The sequence below is a fragment of the Rhinopithecus roxellana genome, chromosome 5 (genome assembly GCF_007565055.1).
Source record: "Rhinopithecus roxellana isolate Shanxi Qingling chromosome 5, ASM756505v1, whole genome shotgun sequence".
NCBI classification, from domain to species: Eukaryota; Metazoa; Chordata; class Mammalia; order Primates; family Cercopithecidae; genus Rhinopithecus; species Rhinopithecus roxellana.
Window position 1 is genome coordinate 89413457 of NC_044553.1, and position 17297 is coordinate 89430753.

At 41.3% G+C, this 17297-nt stretch overlaps 1 protein-coding gene across 6 annotated transcripts in view; it reads left to right on the top strand.

The window, feature by feature from the left end:
• Nucleotides 1-5088: 5088 nt before the first annotated feature.
• WDR89 (WD repeat domain 89) overlaps nt 5089-17297 on the top strand; it is a 49049-nt gene continuing 36840 nt past the window's right edge. The window contains exons 1-2 of one of the 6 annotated variants that reach the window (XR_004057387.1): nt 5214-5495; nt 5665-5772. The gene's annotated coding sequence lies outside the window, so the exon portion shown is untranslated. Of the gene's footprint in view, nt 5496-5581; nt 5773-17297 lie in introns of those variants that run through there. The other 5 variants (XR_004057389.1, XM_030931040.1, XM_030931041.1 and 2 more) reach the window with 5 other exon arrangements.

Consider the following 17297-nt stretch of genomic DNA (forward strand, 5'->3'; position numbering starts at 1 on the left):
CTGCAATTTAAAACCATTTCCTTACATTTTTTTTCATGGTAGTATCAACCTAAAAGGAAGAAGTTGAGGCAAAAGTAACTTTTGAGGGGCTTAAGTTCGAGGACTGCATTTCAGGACACTTCCAAGTTGCCGTGAGTGCTCCAGAGAACAAAATAGAGGCTCAAGTTTTGAAGAAAACAGGATGAATCAGGAGAAGGGACAATTACAAAGCTTGTTCATTAGGAATTCTCATTGGTTACAGAAATAGCATTGGCTGGTGACACACTGTTGAACTACAGGATGCATGGCACTCTATGGCTCCTTGGCGTCAGTCTGGAGACTATATAACAAATGGCTTCAAGAGTAATTATTTAGTTCAACAGAGAGTGAGACAAGAATGCTGTTACATTTCAAATGCCTCCCTGGGCCTGATAATTTAAAGGGTCTTGCATTCTTTTTTTTTTCTTTTGAGATAGAGTCTCGCTCTGTCGCCCAGGCTGGAATGCAATGGCATAGTCTTGGCTCACTGCAACCTCTGCCTCCTGGGTTCAAGCAATTCTCCTGCCTCAGCCTCCCAAGTAGCTGGGAATACAGGCACCCACCACCACACCTGGCTAATTTTTGTATTTTTAGTACAGACGGGCTTTCACCATGTTGGTCAGGCTGGTCTTGAACTGCTGACCTTGTGATCCACCCACTTTGGCCTCCCAAAGTGCTGGGATTACAGGCGTGAGCCACCGCGCCCGGCCAGGACTTGCATTTTTCAGATAAAAAGTTTTGTTTTTTTTTCCTAAGTAGCTCTTAAGTGACAAATTAAAGAATAGCATTCAGCCTCTCTCCGTTTTTTTCTACTTTAGATATAAGAACTCAAGTTTTCCTTCATATCAGCAATACATTCTGCAAACCAAGCAGTAACTGAGACGAGCCCCATCAATTTAGGAAGTTTATTTTGCGAAGGTTAAGAATGTGCCCATGACAGCCTGAGGAGGTCCTGAGGACATGTGCCCAAGGTGTTCGGGGCACAGCTTGGTTTTATACATTTTAGGGAGACGAGACACCAATTAATACAAGTAATGTACATTGGTTCAGTCTGGAAAGGCGGAATAACTTGAAGTAGGGAGGAAGTCCACAAGGAATTTCCTTGTGGCAAATTGTGATGAAGGAGGTAAGCAGTTGTTTTATTCTTGCAGCTATCTCATTGAGGAATAGAATGGGAGGCAGGTTTGCCCCACACAGTTCCCAGCTTGACTTTTCCTTTTGGCTTAGTGATTTTGGGGTCCTGAGATTATTTTCTTTCCACAGTTTTAACCACCTGAGCTAACTGGCCAACACCATTCTTTCATATCAGATACTAATTAAAACATTTGTGTGTTTTTCTTTGACTTCTCCCCTCCCAAGACCTTTAAACTGCAGTTGTCATGTCCTAAATCACTGACCTCCAAATACAGTTTTGATCACATACTTCTCAAAAAAATTTTACCATGTACTCAATACATATATATTTTTACATATACATTGCAAAAATGGCCAGGCTTGGTGGCTCATGCCTGTAATCCCGGCACTTTGGGAGGCCGAGGTGGAAGGATCCACTTGAGGCCAGGAGTTTGAGACCAGCCTGGCCAACATAGTGAGACCCCGCCCCTATTTAAAAAAAAAAGTGGGGGGGCCTAGGCATGGTGGCTCACCTGAGATCGGGACTTCGAGCAGCCTGACCAACATGGAGAAACTCTGTCTCTACTCAAAATACAATTAGCCAGGCGTGGTGGCGCATGCCTGTCCCAGCTACTGGGGAGGCTGAGGCAGGAGAATCGCTTGAATCCGGGAGGCAGAGGTTGCAGTGAGCCGAGATCGCACCACTGCACTCCAGCCTGGGCAACGAGCAAAACTCTGTCTCAAAAAAAAAAAAAAAAAAAAAAAGATTTTTAAAAAAACTTATATTGTTATACACAAAAGTTTCAAAAACACAGAAATGTAAAGAAAAATGTTGAGAATAAAAAGGATATACAAATAAGGGTTGTAGTATTCTCTTCCTACATCTCAAGAGCCATTTCATTCATCTCACTTTGAGTTTACTTGGTTCTTTTGTTTTGTTTTGTTTTAGACAGGGTCTCACTCTGTCATCCAGGCTGGAATGCAGGGGCAAGATGATGATTCATTGTAACCTCTGCCTCCTGGGCTGAAGCAGTCCCCTCCCATCTCAGCCTCCCAAACTGCTGGGATTACAGGTGTGCACTACCATACCCAGCCTGAGTTCACTTCTTAAACTATTTCCCAACAGAGTACAAAGATGATTCATAGGTTCACACTGTTAAAGGTAGTAATGGTGCCTGTTTAAATATGTTTTTTAAATTCTCAACATAATAATTTTTTTTCTTTAAAATAGAACATTTTGGCCAGCTCAGTGGTTCACACCTGTAATCCCAGCACTTTGGAAGGCCAAGGCAGGTGGATCTCTTGAGGCCAGGAGCTCAAGACCAGCCTGGCCAACATAGCAAAACAGTCTCTACGGAAAATAGAAAAAATTAGCTGGGCGTGGTGACGCACCTGTAATCCTTGCTATTTGGGAGGCTGAAGCATGAGAATTGCTTGAACTGGGGAGGTGGAGGTTGCAATGAGCCGAGGTTGTGCCACTGTACTCCAGCCTGGGTGACAGAGGGAGATTCCATCTCAAAAATAAATAAATAAATGAAACATTTTAGAAGCTTCCAAAAGTGCCGAGAGAACAGTTAGAATATAAATCAGCCAAATGTGGCCACAGTTTAGTCACTCAGCTGATCTATCATTCAGCTGAACAGTGCTAACCACAGTAGCCTTGATTCAGTTTTTAATGGTGTTTATTCTTAGTTATATGACATTTAATTAACATGTTAAATGAACTACTGATTTAAAATAAGAGGCAAAAGGAAAACACCACTAAAATGCTAGCCAATGAAAAGCATTAAAAATGATAATTCTGCTTTTTTGCCACAGAGTCATCTTCACCACATCCATACATTTCACCTACTACATCATATAGAATATTAAAATATATATTAAATATGTTATAAATTTGTTATAAATTTATATTATAAATTTATTTGTTTTATTTTATATTTGTATATTTATATTTATTATATATAATATACAATGTATTATATATTATATATCATATACATATATATCTACATATAATATATAATGTATTATATAATACAATGTATTATATAATGTATTATACAATGTATTATAATACATTATATATTATATGTATAATATATACATTATGTGTTATATAATACATTATATATGTTATATAACATACATATTATATATTATACATTATAGATAACATCATATATTATACATTATATTATATAACACATTATATAATATATACATTGTATATTTATTTTCATTATTAAATATTATATAAACTTATGTTATAAATTATAATATAATTTATATTGTATTGTATATTTTTATAATTTATATTATAAATTTAATATAATATACAATATATTTAATATATTTAATGTTATATATTTTAATATATATTTAATATGTATATTAAATATATCGATGATTTACACCCAATTTTGCTCTTCATTTATTGGGAATAAGAAGGAGCATGAGCTTGTAATCCCAGCACTTTGGGAAGCCGAGGCAGGAGCCTCGTTTGAACTCAGGAGTTCGAGACCAGACTGGGCAACATAGGAAATCTCTGTCTACACAAAAAATACGGCCGGGCGCGGTGGCTCACGCCTGTAATCCCAACACTTTGGGGGGCTGAGGCAGGTGAATCACAAGCTCAGGAGTTCGAGACCATCCTGGCTAACACGGTGAAACCCCTCTCTACTGTAAGTTTGTATTACATGTAAAGTAGGAAAAAAATACTAAAATTTTTCGAAAGTGAAAAGTCTACTCAGGAAGTTTTTGGTATTTATTAATGGTTTTACTTTTGCTAGACACAAACATGAAATACTGCTAAATTAGCTCACAGAAGAGTTCAGGATTCTATAGAGTCAGGAAAAGCCTGTCCTAAACTGTTTTAATAAAGGCTGAAAATAGACATTATAATACAGTCTTTAATAATACACAATGTGTATTCCTCCTGATGGTGGTCTTGCCTGACATTTTAAGCATACCCCTATTTTCCTGTGAAGACAGCAGCCAGTTCTGCTTCATGTCATATCAACACTTGACTCATGTAAGCAGCTGCTACCCATGCCATCGCAGTACACATAATCGCTAAATGTAAGGGTTCAAATAATCGTAAATGGACACTAATATGAAAATCTGACTGTTCTGTTGTAACAGCAAAAGTTTTAGAAATAAATAATTTTAGTATCTACTTAGTACAGTAATCAGGAACATACAGCATAGAGCCAGGCACAGCAGTAAATTGTTGGAAACACTAACATTTATTGTTTAGGAACATACATGCAGTGTTTACACATTTCTTAAATGTTGTCTTTAATGCTGCTGATAAACCAAAGGATAAAAAGTCCAACGGAACACATCAAAACCACAATAAATGTCAACGGGTGTTATTAATAATACGGAAGAACTCTAGTAACAACCACATTTAAAGCGACAGGACGCGAAAGTTCCGGACTACAAATCCCAGAGTTCCCTAGAGTCGAGGCGGAGCTACCTTCAAACTGATAGCTTTTTCACCCAATGAGAGCCAGAGGATTCCTAAACCACTTTCAGCCCGGCCTGAAGGGCTGGTTTCTTCGCGTGCGAACACTAAGGTATTACGTAGACTTTCTGAACACGAGTGGCAGTTTCAGGGCCTGAGTCTAACTACTAAATTATTTCTCCCCGCATTAGTCTCCTAGTGACCTTAATAACTCTCTACCCAACTCTGGCTCGGTGGAAACTCGAACGTCTAAATGCTAAAACTCACGTACATCAGTACTAGCGGATGAATGTAGTCAACCAGGAGAAAGGAGGAAACCGCCTTATTCTTGCCCTTTATTGGCCACGCATCCCACCAATGGGGCCATTACACTTCCGCTAACGAAACGTATGGCGTGGTGGTGTGAGAGTTGTACGTACGCTGGGTCTACGAAGGGGCAGCTGTTCTGCTCTCATCCAATCGGAAGCTAGCAAGAATTCCCCGGGCCTCTTTGCCCCACTGCTTTCGCGTCGCGTTACGGCCCGCCTCTCTGCAGCCGACCAATCCTCTTGATCTTCTTGTGTGCATTACCCAATCAGAGAGGTCGAGGCGGGGTTCCAGTTGACCGCTCTAAGCTGCCGCGCAGCTTGCGTTTTCTCCGGTACAGGTTGAGGGCTGGCTACTGAGGTATATTTTGCTGGGCCAGGCTGGGCCGGGTCCCCGGGATGGGCAGCCCTCTCGACGAGCGGCGACGCCGTGGTTGAGTCTAGAAGGCTAAAGTCGCTGGACATCTATCGCGGGAGCTAGGAGGGACGTGGGAGGTCTGGTCGGAGCGTGCACGTGTTGGAGGTCTCGCTCCGCAGTGGGAGTCACCGGGTCAAACCTGTGCTGGCCCTGGCCAAAGAATCTTCTGCGGGTGAGGCTCCTGTTGCCGTTGCCGTTCCCAGCACTTCCTCTGGGGCATTTTTCAGTAAAAGCCAAACCGCCCTTGTTCATTTTCAGGGAAAGACCTGTTTCCTCCTGCTCTTCACTCTCCGCGGATACTCTCTCCACCACCTTCTGAGTTTAGTGTAATTCTTTCGTAGGCCAGAAAGCAGATTTTCTCTTGGGAAGAGACCTCCGTAGTATGGGATTTGGTAGGATACCAGCAACTGGTTTATTATATCGTTTAAACCACATTGCTATCTAAAGAGGTAGGTACTGTGAGTGTTATTTTCACAGGAAGAAGCAGTGTTAGACGTTACTCATTCTTGTGTTTTCTTTAGCTTGTCTCTGCCAAATTGCAGCCTTCAGCTTCCATGGATGTAAAATTAAAAGATGGTATAACTTGTAAAATGTTACTCCTGTTTTTCTTTTTTTCTTTTCTTTTTTTTTTTTGTGATGGAGTTTCGCTCTGTCGCGCAGGCGGGAGTGCAGTGAGGCTGTCTTGGCTCACTGCAACCTCCGCCTCCCGGGTTCAAGCGATTCTCCAGCCTCAGCATCTCGAGTAGCGGGTTTGTAGGCGCCTGGCACCACGCCCGGCTAATTTTTGTGTTTTTAGTAGAGACGGGGTTTCTCCATACTGGTCAGGCCGGTCTCGAACTCCTGACCTCAGGAGATTAACCCGCATTTGTCTCCCAAAGTGCTGGGCTTATAGGCGTGAGCCACCGTGCCCGGCCGTTTTCTTTACTAATTTGAAATTATTTAAAAAGTCAATAAAAGCCTGGCTGAGTAAAACAGTAGTAACTTTACTTTTTGAAATTGTTTAAAAAGTCACTAAAAGCTATGGCCGAGTAAAACAGTATTAACTTGCAGTCAAGTACGGTTTAAGTGAGAAATGTTTATGGACCGCTTATTTTTTTGGTCAGTATTCAGGAAAGTATTCCCTGTGAGTGCAGCTATGTTACGTATCTGGTTTGTATTCTTACCTTAGATTGCTGTAGCTATTGTAAAGCAAAAGTAAAATCAAGCCCATGTAAGTACTTTGTGGGTTCTTTTATCTCACTTTGTATTATGATCCATGCAGGGTGTTTTTCCAGACGGGAGTGCGGTGGCGCAGTCTTAGCTCACTGCAGCCTCGAACTTCTGGGCTCAAGTGATCCTGCTGTCTCAGCCTCCCAAGTGGCAGGGATTACACACGAGCCACTGTGCCAAACCCATGAAGTTTTTGAGTTGTGTTTTTGTACTGAAGTCATGACTGCTATTTCTGCAACTGACACTATGAACTGCAAATACGACTGAAGATACTACCGCTTTTTTGCTTTTCCCCTATGTGCTTTAAAGAACTACATTTTCAGTGATTTCTGTGTATTTAAGATCTTTTCATTTACTCGGTAGAAAATACAGGAGAATTTTGATAAATCTGAACTGGAATGGCCTTTATGTTAATTCTGTTCAGTATTTTAGGGCAGATTATGTACAGATTATCGCTAAACTGTCAGAAGGCTGTATTTAGTTCATATAGCTACTGTCACAAATTACAACAAATTTAGTGACTTCGAATGACACACATTTATTCTTTCTGCCTTTGTTTCTTTCTCTTTTTCCCCTTTGGTGAAAAGTACACAAGAAAGGGGAGTGCAGATGTGCTCAAGAGAGTCACCTCTTCCTTTTTTTTTTTTTTTTTTTTTTTGTAGAGATGAGGTCTCACTATGCTGCTCAGGCTGGTCTCAAACTCCTGGGCTCAAGCAGTCCTCCCACCTTGGCCTCCCGAAGTTCTGGCATTACTGGCATGAGCCACCTGCCCAGCCTCATTTATTCTCTTTTAGTTCTGGAGGTCAGAAGTATGAAATCAGTTTCACTGGGCAAAAGTCAAAGTGTTGCAGGCCCAGTTCCTCCTGGAGGCTCTGAGAGGAAGATCCATTTCCTTACCTTTTTCAGCTTGTAGTGGCTGCCTGTCTTCCTTGGCTTGTGGCTGTTTTCCGCACAGCACATCACTCTGTCATCATATCACTTTCTCATCTGTAGTCACATCTTCCTCTGCCTCTCTTATGAGGACACTTATGATTATATTAAGGATCCCCCAGATAATCAAGGATACTCTCTCCATCTCAAGATACTTTCGTAAAGCCCCTTTTTTCATATCATGAAACAGTCACAGGTTCCAGGAATTAAGACCTATGTATCTTTGAGGGCCAATGTTCAGCCTACCACAGGAAGGTATAAAGAAGAGTAAAACATCCTATGCCATGAAGTTTCATAGGGACGATAAGAGAAAAAGAAATTCACAGTAAATGGTTGCTGAGTTAGACATTTTTATTACTGTGAAAATAACCTAAGTCACCATAGGTTGGAGCTTCTCAAACTTTTCCACTGGAATATCTTTAATAACAAAGGTAAATGAATATTCCTGTGATATTTGGAAACAAAACCTAAATTAATTTTAAGAGTAAAATTTCTTTGAATTCTAATCTTATAATTTAAAATTTTTTGTGACTTCTGCATTCAGTTTTATATGTTCATAGTTGATGCGTTTTGAATTATATCAAAGCATTGCTGTTCTAGAGAAGAGACTGTTTATTCTGTAGTTTCATTACTATTTTACTTTTAAATTTATTTTTAGAGTTGGGGGTCTCACTATGTTACCTATGCTGAACTCAAACTCCTGGACTCCAGTGATGTTCCCACCTAAGCCCCCTGAGTAGTTGGGACTATGGGCATGCAACACAGTGCTCAGCTAATGTAGCTTCTTGTAATTTTCCTCTTTGGAGGGGGCAGTGACTTTTTTTTAAAAAAATTATTTTTTGGCCAAGCACCGTGGCTCACGCCTATAATCTCGGCACTTCGGGAGGCCGAGGCAGGTGGATCACCTGAGGTCAGGAGTTTGAGACCAGCCTGGCTAACATGGCAAAACCCTGTCTCTACTTAAAATAAAAAAGTTAGCCGGGGATGATGGTGCGTGCCTGTAGTCCCAGCTACTAGGGGGGCTGAAGCAGGAGGATCACTTGAACCTGGGAGGTGGAGGTTGCAGTGAGCCGAGATTGTGCCACTGCACTCCAGCCTGGGCAAGAGAGGGAGACTATTTTAAAAAAAAAAAATTATTTTTCCATAAGTTATTGGAGTACAGGTGGTATTTGGTTATATGAGTAAGTTCTTTAGTGGTGATTTGTGAGATTTTGGTGTACATATCACCTGAGCAGTATACACTGCACCATATTTGTAGTCTTTTAATCCCTTGCCCCCCCCACCCCTGGCCAAGTCCCCAAAGTCCATTGTATCATTCTTATGCCTTTGTGTCCTCATAGCTTAGCTCCCACATATCAGTGAGAACATATGATGTTTGGTTTTCTATTCCTGAGTTACTTCACTTAGAATAATAGTCTCCAGTCTCATCCAGGTCATGGCAAATGCTATTAATTCATTCCTTTTTATGGCTGTGTAGTATTCCATTATATATATATATATATATATATATATATATATATATATACACACGTGTGTATACATATATACACAGACACATACACACACACACACACACACCCCACAGTGTCTTTATCCACTTGTTGATTGATGGGCATTTGGGTTGGTTCCATGATTTTGCAGTTGTGAATTGTGCTGCAATAAACATGCGTGTGCAAGTATCTTTTTCAAATAATGACTTTTTTTCCTCTGGGTGGATACCCAGTAGTGGGATTGCTGGATCAAATGTTAATTCTACTTCTTAATTCTTTAAGGAATCTCCACACTGTTTTCCATAGTGGTTGTACTAGTTTGCATTCCCACCAGTAGTGCAGAAGTGTTCCCTGTTTACTGCATCCATGCCAGCATCTACTGTTTTTTTTTTGATTCTTCAGTTATGCCATTCTTGCAGGAGTGTGGTGGTATCATTTTGTGGTTTCGATTTGCATTTCCCTGATGATTAGTGATGCTGAGCATTTTTTTCATAGGTTTGTTGGCCATTTGTGTATCTTCTTTTGAGAATTGTCTCTTCATGTCGTTAGCCTACCCACATTGTGATGGGCTTGGTTTTTTCTTACTGATTTGAGTTCGTTGTAGATTCTGGATTAGTCCTTTGTCAGATATATAGATTGTGAAGATTTTCTCCCACTCTGTGGGTTGTCTGTTGACTCTGCTCACTGTTCCTTTTGCTGTGCAAAGTCTCTTTAGTTTAATTAGGTCCCAGGTATTTATCTTTGTTTTTATTGCATTTGCTTTTGGGTTCTTGGTCATGAAATCCTTGCCTAAGCCAATGTCTAGAAGGATTTTGCCAGTGTTATCTTCTGGAAATTTTAGTTTCAGGTCTTAGGTTTAAGTCCTTAATCCATCTTGAGTTTATTTTTGTATAAGGTGAGAGATGAGGATCCAGTTTAATTTTTCCTACATGTGGCTAGCCAATTATCCCAGCACCATTTGTTGAAAAGGGTGTCCTTTCCCCACTATTATGTTTTTGTTTGCTTTGTCGAAGATCAGTTGGCTGTAAGTATTTGGGTTTGTTTCTGGGTTCTCTATTCTCTTCCATTGGTCTGTGTGCCTATTTTTATACCAGTACCATGCTGTTTTGGTGACTGTGGCCTTATAGTATAGTTTGAAATCAGTTAGTGTGATACCTCCAGATTTGTTCTTTTTGCTTAGTCATGTTTTGGCTTTGCAGGCTCCTTTTTGGTTCCATATGAATTTTAGGATTGTTTTTTCCAGTTCTGTGAATAATGATGGTGGTATTTTGATGGGGATTGCATTGAATTTATACGTTGCTTTTGGCAGCGTGGTCTTTTTCACAATACTGATTCTACCCGTCCGTGAACATGGGATATGTTTCCATTTGTTTGTGTTGTCTATGATTTCTTTCAGCAGTGTTGTGTAGTTTTCCTTGTAGAGGTCTTTCAACTCCTTTGTTAGGTATATTCTTTTTTTTCTTCTTCTTTATTTTTTGAGATGGAACCTTGCTCTTTCGCCCAGGCTAAAGTGCAGTGGCACGATCTCGACTCACTGCAACCTCCACCTCCCAGGTTTGAGCAGTTCTCCTGCGTGAGCCTCCCAAGTAGCTGGGACTGCAGGCGTGCACCACCACGCCTGGCTGATTTTTTGTATTTTTGATAGAGATGGGGTTTCACCATGTTGACCAGGCTGGTCTCGAACTCCTGACTTCAAGTAATCCACCTGCCCTGGCCTCCCAAAGTGCTGGGATTACAGACTTGAGCCACCGCCCAGCCTGCTAGGTATATTCCTAAGTTTTTTGTTTTTTGTTTTTGGTTTTGGGGTTTTTTTGCAGCTATTGTGAAAGGGGTTGAGTTCTTGATTTGATTCTCTGCTTGGTTGCTATTGACTGTATAGAAGAGCTCTTGATTTGTGTACATTAATCTTGTATCCAGAAGTTTTGCTGAATTCTTTTATCAGTTCTGGGAGCTTTCTGGAGGAGTCCTTAGAGTTTTCAAGGTAATTGACCATGTCTTCAGCAAACAGTGACTGTTTGACTTCCCCTTTACTGATTTGGATGCCCTTTATTTCTTTCTGTTGTCTGATTGCTCTGGCTGGGACTTCCAGTACTATGTTGAGGAGGAGTGGTGAGAGTGGGTATCCTTGTCTTGTTCCAGTTCTCAGAGGGAATGCTTTCAACTTTTCCCCATTCAGTATTATGTTGGCTGTGGTTTGTCATAGATGGTTTTTATTACATTAAGGTATGTCCCTTATATGCTGATTTTGCTGACAGTTTTAATCATAAAGTGATGCTGGATTTTGTCAAATGCTTTTTCTGCATCTATTGAGATGATCATGTGATTTTTGTTGTTAATTCTGTTTATGTGGTGTATCACATTTATTGACTTGTATATGTTAAACCATCCCTGCATCCCTGGTATGAAACCCACTTGATCATGGAGGATTATCTTCTTGATATGCTGTTGGATTCAGTTAGCTAGTATTTTGTTAAGGATCTTAGCATCTATGTTCATCAAGGATATCGGTCTGTAGTTTTGTTTTTTGGTTATGTCCTTTCCTGGTTTTGGTATTAGTGTGATACTGGCTTCATAGAATAAATTAGGGAGAGTTCCTTCGTTATCTTGTAGAATAGTGTCAAAAGGATTGGTACCAATTCTTTGAATGTCTGGTAGAATTCTGCTCTGATTCCATCTGGTCCTGAACTTTTTTTTTTTTTTTTTTTTTGAGATGGAGTCTTGCTCTGTCTCCAGGCTGGAATCTTGGCTCACTGCAACCTCTGCCTCCTGGGTTCAAGCATTCTCCTGCCTCAGCCTACCAAGTAGTTGGGACTACAAGTGTGCACTACCATGCCCAGCTGATTTTTTTTTTATTTTTAAATTTTATTTATTTATTTATTTATTTTGAGATGGAGTTTCGCTTTTGTTGCCCAGGCTGCAGTGCAATGGTGTGATCTCGGCTCACTGCAACCTCTGCCTCCTGGGTTCAAGCAATTCTCTTGCCTCAGCCTTCCCAGGTAGCTAGGATTATAGACATGCGCGACCATGCCTGGCTAATTTTGTATTTTTAGTAGAGATGGGGTTTCATCATGCTGGCCAGGCTGGTCTGGAACTCCTGATCTTAGGCAATCTGCCTGCCTTAGCCTCTGAAAGTATTGGGATTACAGGCGTGAGCCACAACACCCGGCCTTGTTTTTTCTTTAAGCTATATATTTCCTTGAATATTTCTCCCTTCACTTCTTTTTTTTTTTTTTTTTTTTTTTTTTTGAGAGGGAGTCTCACTCTGTCGCCTAGGCTGGAGTGCAGTGGCGTAATCTCGGCTCTCTGCAACCTCTGCCTCCTGGTTCAAGCAGTTCTCCCTGTCTCATCTCCCTGAGTAGCTGGGATTACAGGCACCCACCACAAGGCCCAGCTAATTTTTGTATTTTTAGTAGAGACAGGGTTTCACTGTGTTGGTCAGGCTGGTAACGAGCTCCTGATGTCAGGTGATCCACCCGCCTTGGACTCCCAAAGTGCTGGGATTACAGGTGTGAGCCACTGCCCCTGGCCAGTTTTTGTGTTTTTAGCAGAGACAAGGTTTCGCCATGTTGGCCTAGCTGGTCTCAAACTCCTAGACTGAAGTGATACACCTGCCTCAGCTTCACAAAGTGTTGGGTTTTTAGGTGGGAGCCACTGTGCCCGGCCTGAAATTTAAGTAATTATTAATATGTTAAACGTCTTTCTATTTGGAGATTGGAATTATGTCCTTATGATTTTTTACAGTTCTCATAATTTTAATTTTTGGACCTTCTGCTAGATGGCAGTAGTAATCAATGCCAAGGGCCAGGAAGGCAACCTTTAAAACAATTTGATATCTTAAGTGTAATTCTTTTTTTTTTTTTTTTTTGAGACGGAGTCTCGCTCTGTCGCCCAGGCTGGAGTGCAGTGGCGATCTCGGCTCACTGCAAGCTCCGCCTCCCGGGTTTACCCATTCTCCTGCCTCAGCCTCCCGAGTACCTGGGACTACAGGCGCCCGCCACCTCGCCCGGCTAGTTTTTTGTATTTTTTAATAGAGATGGGGTTTCACCGTGTTAGCCAGGATGGCCTCGATCTCCTGACCTCGTGATCCGCCCGTCTCGGCCTCCCAAAGTGCTGGGATTACAGGCGTGAGCCACCACGCCCGGCCGCTTAAGTGTAATTCTTAAATTTAGTAAGTTACAGCTGATTTTCAGTTTTTTTAATCCTTCATAATCTGATCTGTAAAGCACATGTGAACTTTTTATCCTCTTAATATCTGTTTTGTTCTGGATAGTTCAATAATTAAACCTTTGTTTGTTATTTCTCTGATACCAGGGTCTTTTACTGTGTTGAGTAGAGAGGAAATGAGTTTAGAACTTAGTAGGTTCTGATCTTCCCACATTATAACACCAAAGTGGTTAAAAGAACTAGTTCTGCTATATCTTTATATGAGTATTATACAGGCTGTAAATATTTACGTTTAGGGATTTGTTTTGATTTCTCTTTCAATGTAGGCCTTTTGAATGGTCTCCTCATTTGGAAAATTAAATAGTGAATCAGCCTCAAAATGCAAAACAGAGTCTGTAGCTGTCAATAAATATTTAAAATATTGCTTTATTGTCTTGAGAGATATGTTTACATGATTATAAACTATCCAGTGTCAGAAAAAGCCTCATTCAGGCTTAATCTTATTTCATCTACCAATTAACAGTGGAAATTTTAAAAATCATTAATATGTTGAAGTGTCTTTCTGCTTGATGAATTAGGGTAGCATTTTTTCTTTTTTTTTTTTTTTTTTTTTTTTGAGACGGAGTCTCGCTCTAGCCCGGGCTGGAGTGCAGTGGCCGGATCTCGGCTCACTGCAAGCTCCGCCTCCCGGGTTTACGCCATTCTCCTGCCTCAGCCTCCGGAGTAGCTGGGACTACAGGCGCCCGCCACCTCGCCCGGCTAGTTTTTTTTGTATTTTTTAGTAGAGACGGGGTTTCACCGTGTTAGCCAGGATGGTCTCGATCTCCTGACCTCGTGATCCGCCCGTCTCGGCCTCCCAAAGTGCTGGGATTACAGGCTTGAGCCACCGCGCCCGGCCTAGGGTAGCATTTTTAGGGGAACATTTGTATTGTGAATTCACCTTGGAAGCATCTGGTCTATACACGTACATAAATATATATATACTTACACACATATTTATATATAAAAGGGGTAGAAATCCGGTCAAATACTAGTTTATTCTGCAGGTTATCATTTGACAGTACATATTGCATTTCTTTGACATTCTCTATACTCCCACCTAGTGGTATTTGAGTGCTGCTTTTGCACCAGGCACCATTCTGAGCACTTAACGTGGTAATTAATTTATGAAACCCTATGGCCTTGATATTGCTATCTCCTGTTTAAACTATAGGAAACTGAAACATATAGCTTGTAAAGCCAGGATTTGCACTCTGGCAGTCTGACTCTACACCCATTCTCAGCTATCATGCAATACCTGTCTCAGCTTCCTCATCTAAAACATTGTAATAAAAGGACTATCTTTTAGGGTTTTGGGGAGGGTTCAGTGAAGCAATTCATGTGAAGAGGCTGACACAGTAACCTAGAATGGTAATGATCAGTTAGTATTAGCTGTCATTTGGCTACTTTTCTGGTTTTCTTCCATTCTTCTTTCATTTTTCTCTATTATAGGATGCTTGGCCTGCTGCTTGTCATCATTCGGTATAATTCATCTGTAGCAGGCACATCCAGTTTCCTAGTTTGGTTTTTTTGTTTGTTTGTTTTGTTTTTTGTTTGTTTGTTTTGAGACGGAGTCTTGCTCTATCATCCAGGCTGGAGTGCAGGGTGTGATCATGGCTCACTGCAATCTCCGCCTCCCAGGTACAATTGATTCTCATGCCTTAGCCTCCCTGGTAGCTGAGAGTACAGGTTTGTGCCACCACACCTGGCTAATTTTTGTATTTTTTTAAGTAGAGACAGGTTTCACCATGTTGGCCAGCCTGGTCTTGAACTCCTGGCCTCAGGTGATCCACCCACCTCGGCCTCCCAAGGTGCTGGGATAACGGGCATGAGCCACCACGCCTGGCCTACTTTCCTAGTTTTTAATTGCTGATACTTCCTATAGTCTGATAACAGAATCCCATACTTTCCCTCTGAGTTATCGACTGATGTATACAAATGTTTGCTGCACATTTGCCCTTGGCCATCCCCAGAAGTCCCTCAGGCTTATATGAGTAAAACTAAGGCATTTCTGTTTTTTTTCCCCCATTTTCTTATTTTGGGATTTGCTTTTTTTTTTTTTTTTGAGTCAGAGTCTCCCTCTGTTGCCCAGGCTGGAGTGCAGTGGCGCCATCTCGGCTCACTGCAACCTTCACCTCCTAGATTCAAGCGATTCTCCTGTCTTAGCCTCCCAAGTAGCTGGGATTACAGGCATGTCCCACCACACCCGCCTGATTTTTCTATTTTTAGTAGAGTTGGGTTTTCCCCATGTTGGCCAGGTTGGTCTCAAACTCCTGGCCTCAGGTCATCTGCCTGCCTAGGCCTCCCAAAGTGCTGGGATTACAGGCATGAGTCACCGCACCTGGCCTGGATTCACTTTCTGACTCAGCTTCTCTTGGTCATCCAATGCAAGAATCAGACTGGATTCCTTCTCCACCTGCTCCTCCCCGGTGCTTGCAAATCGAGTCAGTACCAGGCTTCACTAATTAACTTCCCAAATATTTCTCTGGCCAGGTGTGGTGGCTCACATTTGTAATCCCAGGTATGAGAGGCTGGGAGGTTGAGACAGGAGAATCACTTGAGCTCAGGAGTTCAGGAACAGCCTGAGCCTGAGCAACATAGCAAGACTTCATCTCTACTAAAAAAAATTTTTTTTAAAAGCTTTTTTTTTTTAATTGGCCAGGCATGGTTATGTGCACCTGTATTTTCAGCTATTTGGAAAGAGGTGGCACAATCGCTTGAGCCTGGGAGGTTGAGGCTGCAGTAAGTGGCAGTTGCACCATTGCACTCCAGCCTGGGCCACAGAGTAAGACTCTGTGCAAATAAATACATAAATTGTCAAACTATAATAATAGTATTGATAGTGAATAGAAGCAAAAAAAAGAAAAAAATGTTTCTCAAATTTACCTTTTTTTCCCATTCCTACTGTTGGGAACTCCATTATCTCTTTTAGTTTGATTTTTGGTTGACACATAATATACATATTTCTGGGGTATAGTGTGATGTTTTGATATACATATACTTTGTGTAATGATCAAATCAAGTTAATCAGTGTATCCATCATCTCACATGTTGATCACTTTGTGGTGAGAACATGCAACAGTCCTCTCCTATCTGTTTTGAAATAGACCGTACAGCCTGGGCCCAGTGGTTCCCACCTATAATCCCAGCACTTTGGGAGGCTGAGGCCAGAGGATTTTTTAAGACCAGCTCTGGCAACGTGGTGAGACCTGTGTCTACAAAAAAAAATATTAAAAAATTAGCTGGGCCATGGTGGCATGCACCTCTTGTCTGGACTTTTTAATGACCTTTGTGGTCTCCCAACCTTCAGCCTTACCTCTCCCTATTTAAATCCATCTTCTACATTGTAAATGTGAGCAACTGAGTATGTGACTCTGGGTTGGGCGCAGTGGCTCACGCCTATAATCCCAGCACTTTGGGAGGCCGAGGCGGGTGGACCACCTGATGTCAGGAGTTTGAAACCAGCCTGGCCAACATGGCGAAACCCTGTCTCTACTAAAAATACAAAAATTAGCTGGGCATGGTGGCATATGCCTATAGTCCCAGCTACTTGGGAGGTTGAGGCAGGAAAATTGCTTGAACCTGGGCAGTTACAGTGAGCCAAGATCATGCTATTGCACTCCAGCCTGGGTGACAAAGTGAGAATCCATCTCAAGAAAAAAAAAAAATGTGTGTATGACTTTGAGTATGTAATATTTTTGCTACCAACCCCTTCCAGTTCATTTATTTATTCAAATAGTTTAACATAGCTGCTCTAGGTTAAAATAAGATACTGCTTTAGTCATTCCCTATAACCCACTGAATGTTCTAACTCCTTTCTTACTGAATTGGTTCTGTGAGAAGAAATTAAAAAAAGAAAGCTTGACGTTTTAGTTGGGTATACAAGATAGAAAACTCTAAGATCTGCCCTGCTGCTTTCGTCAACATCATCTCCTTTCCCATCTAGCATCACACATTATGATCAGCAATACCAAACTTTCTCCTCTCCCCTTGCTTCCACTACTTTTCATGCCTGTCCTTCCTCGTATGCAACATATTCAAATGTTCAGCGACCAGATCATTTTGACAGAGCCACAGAGCTCATGAGTAACAGACATTGTGGATTGTGGAAGATCCTGAATGCCAAGCCGAGAAAGTAAACT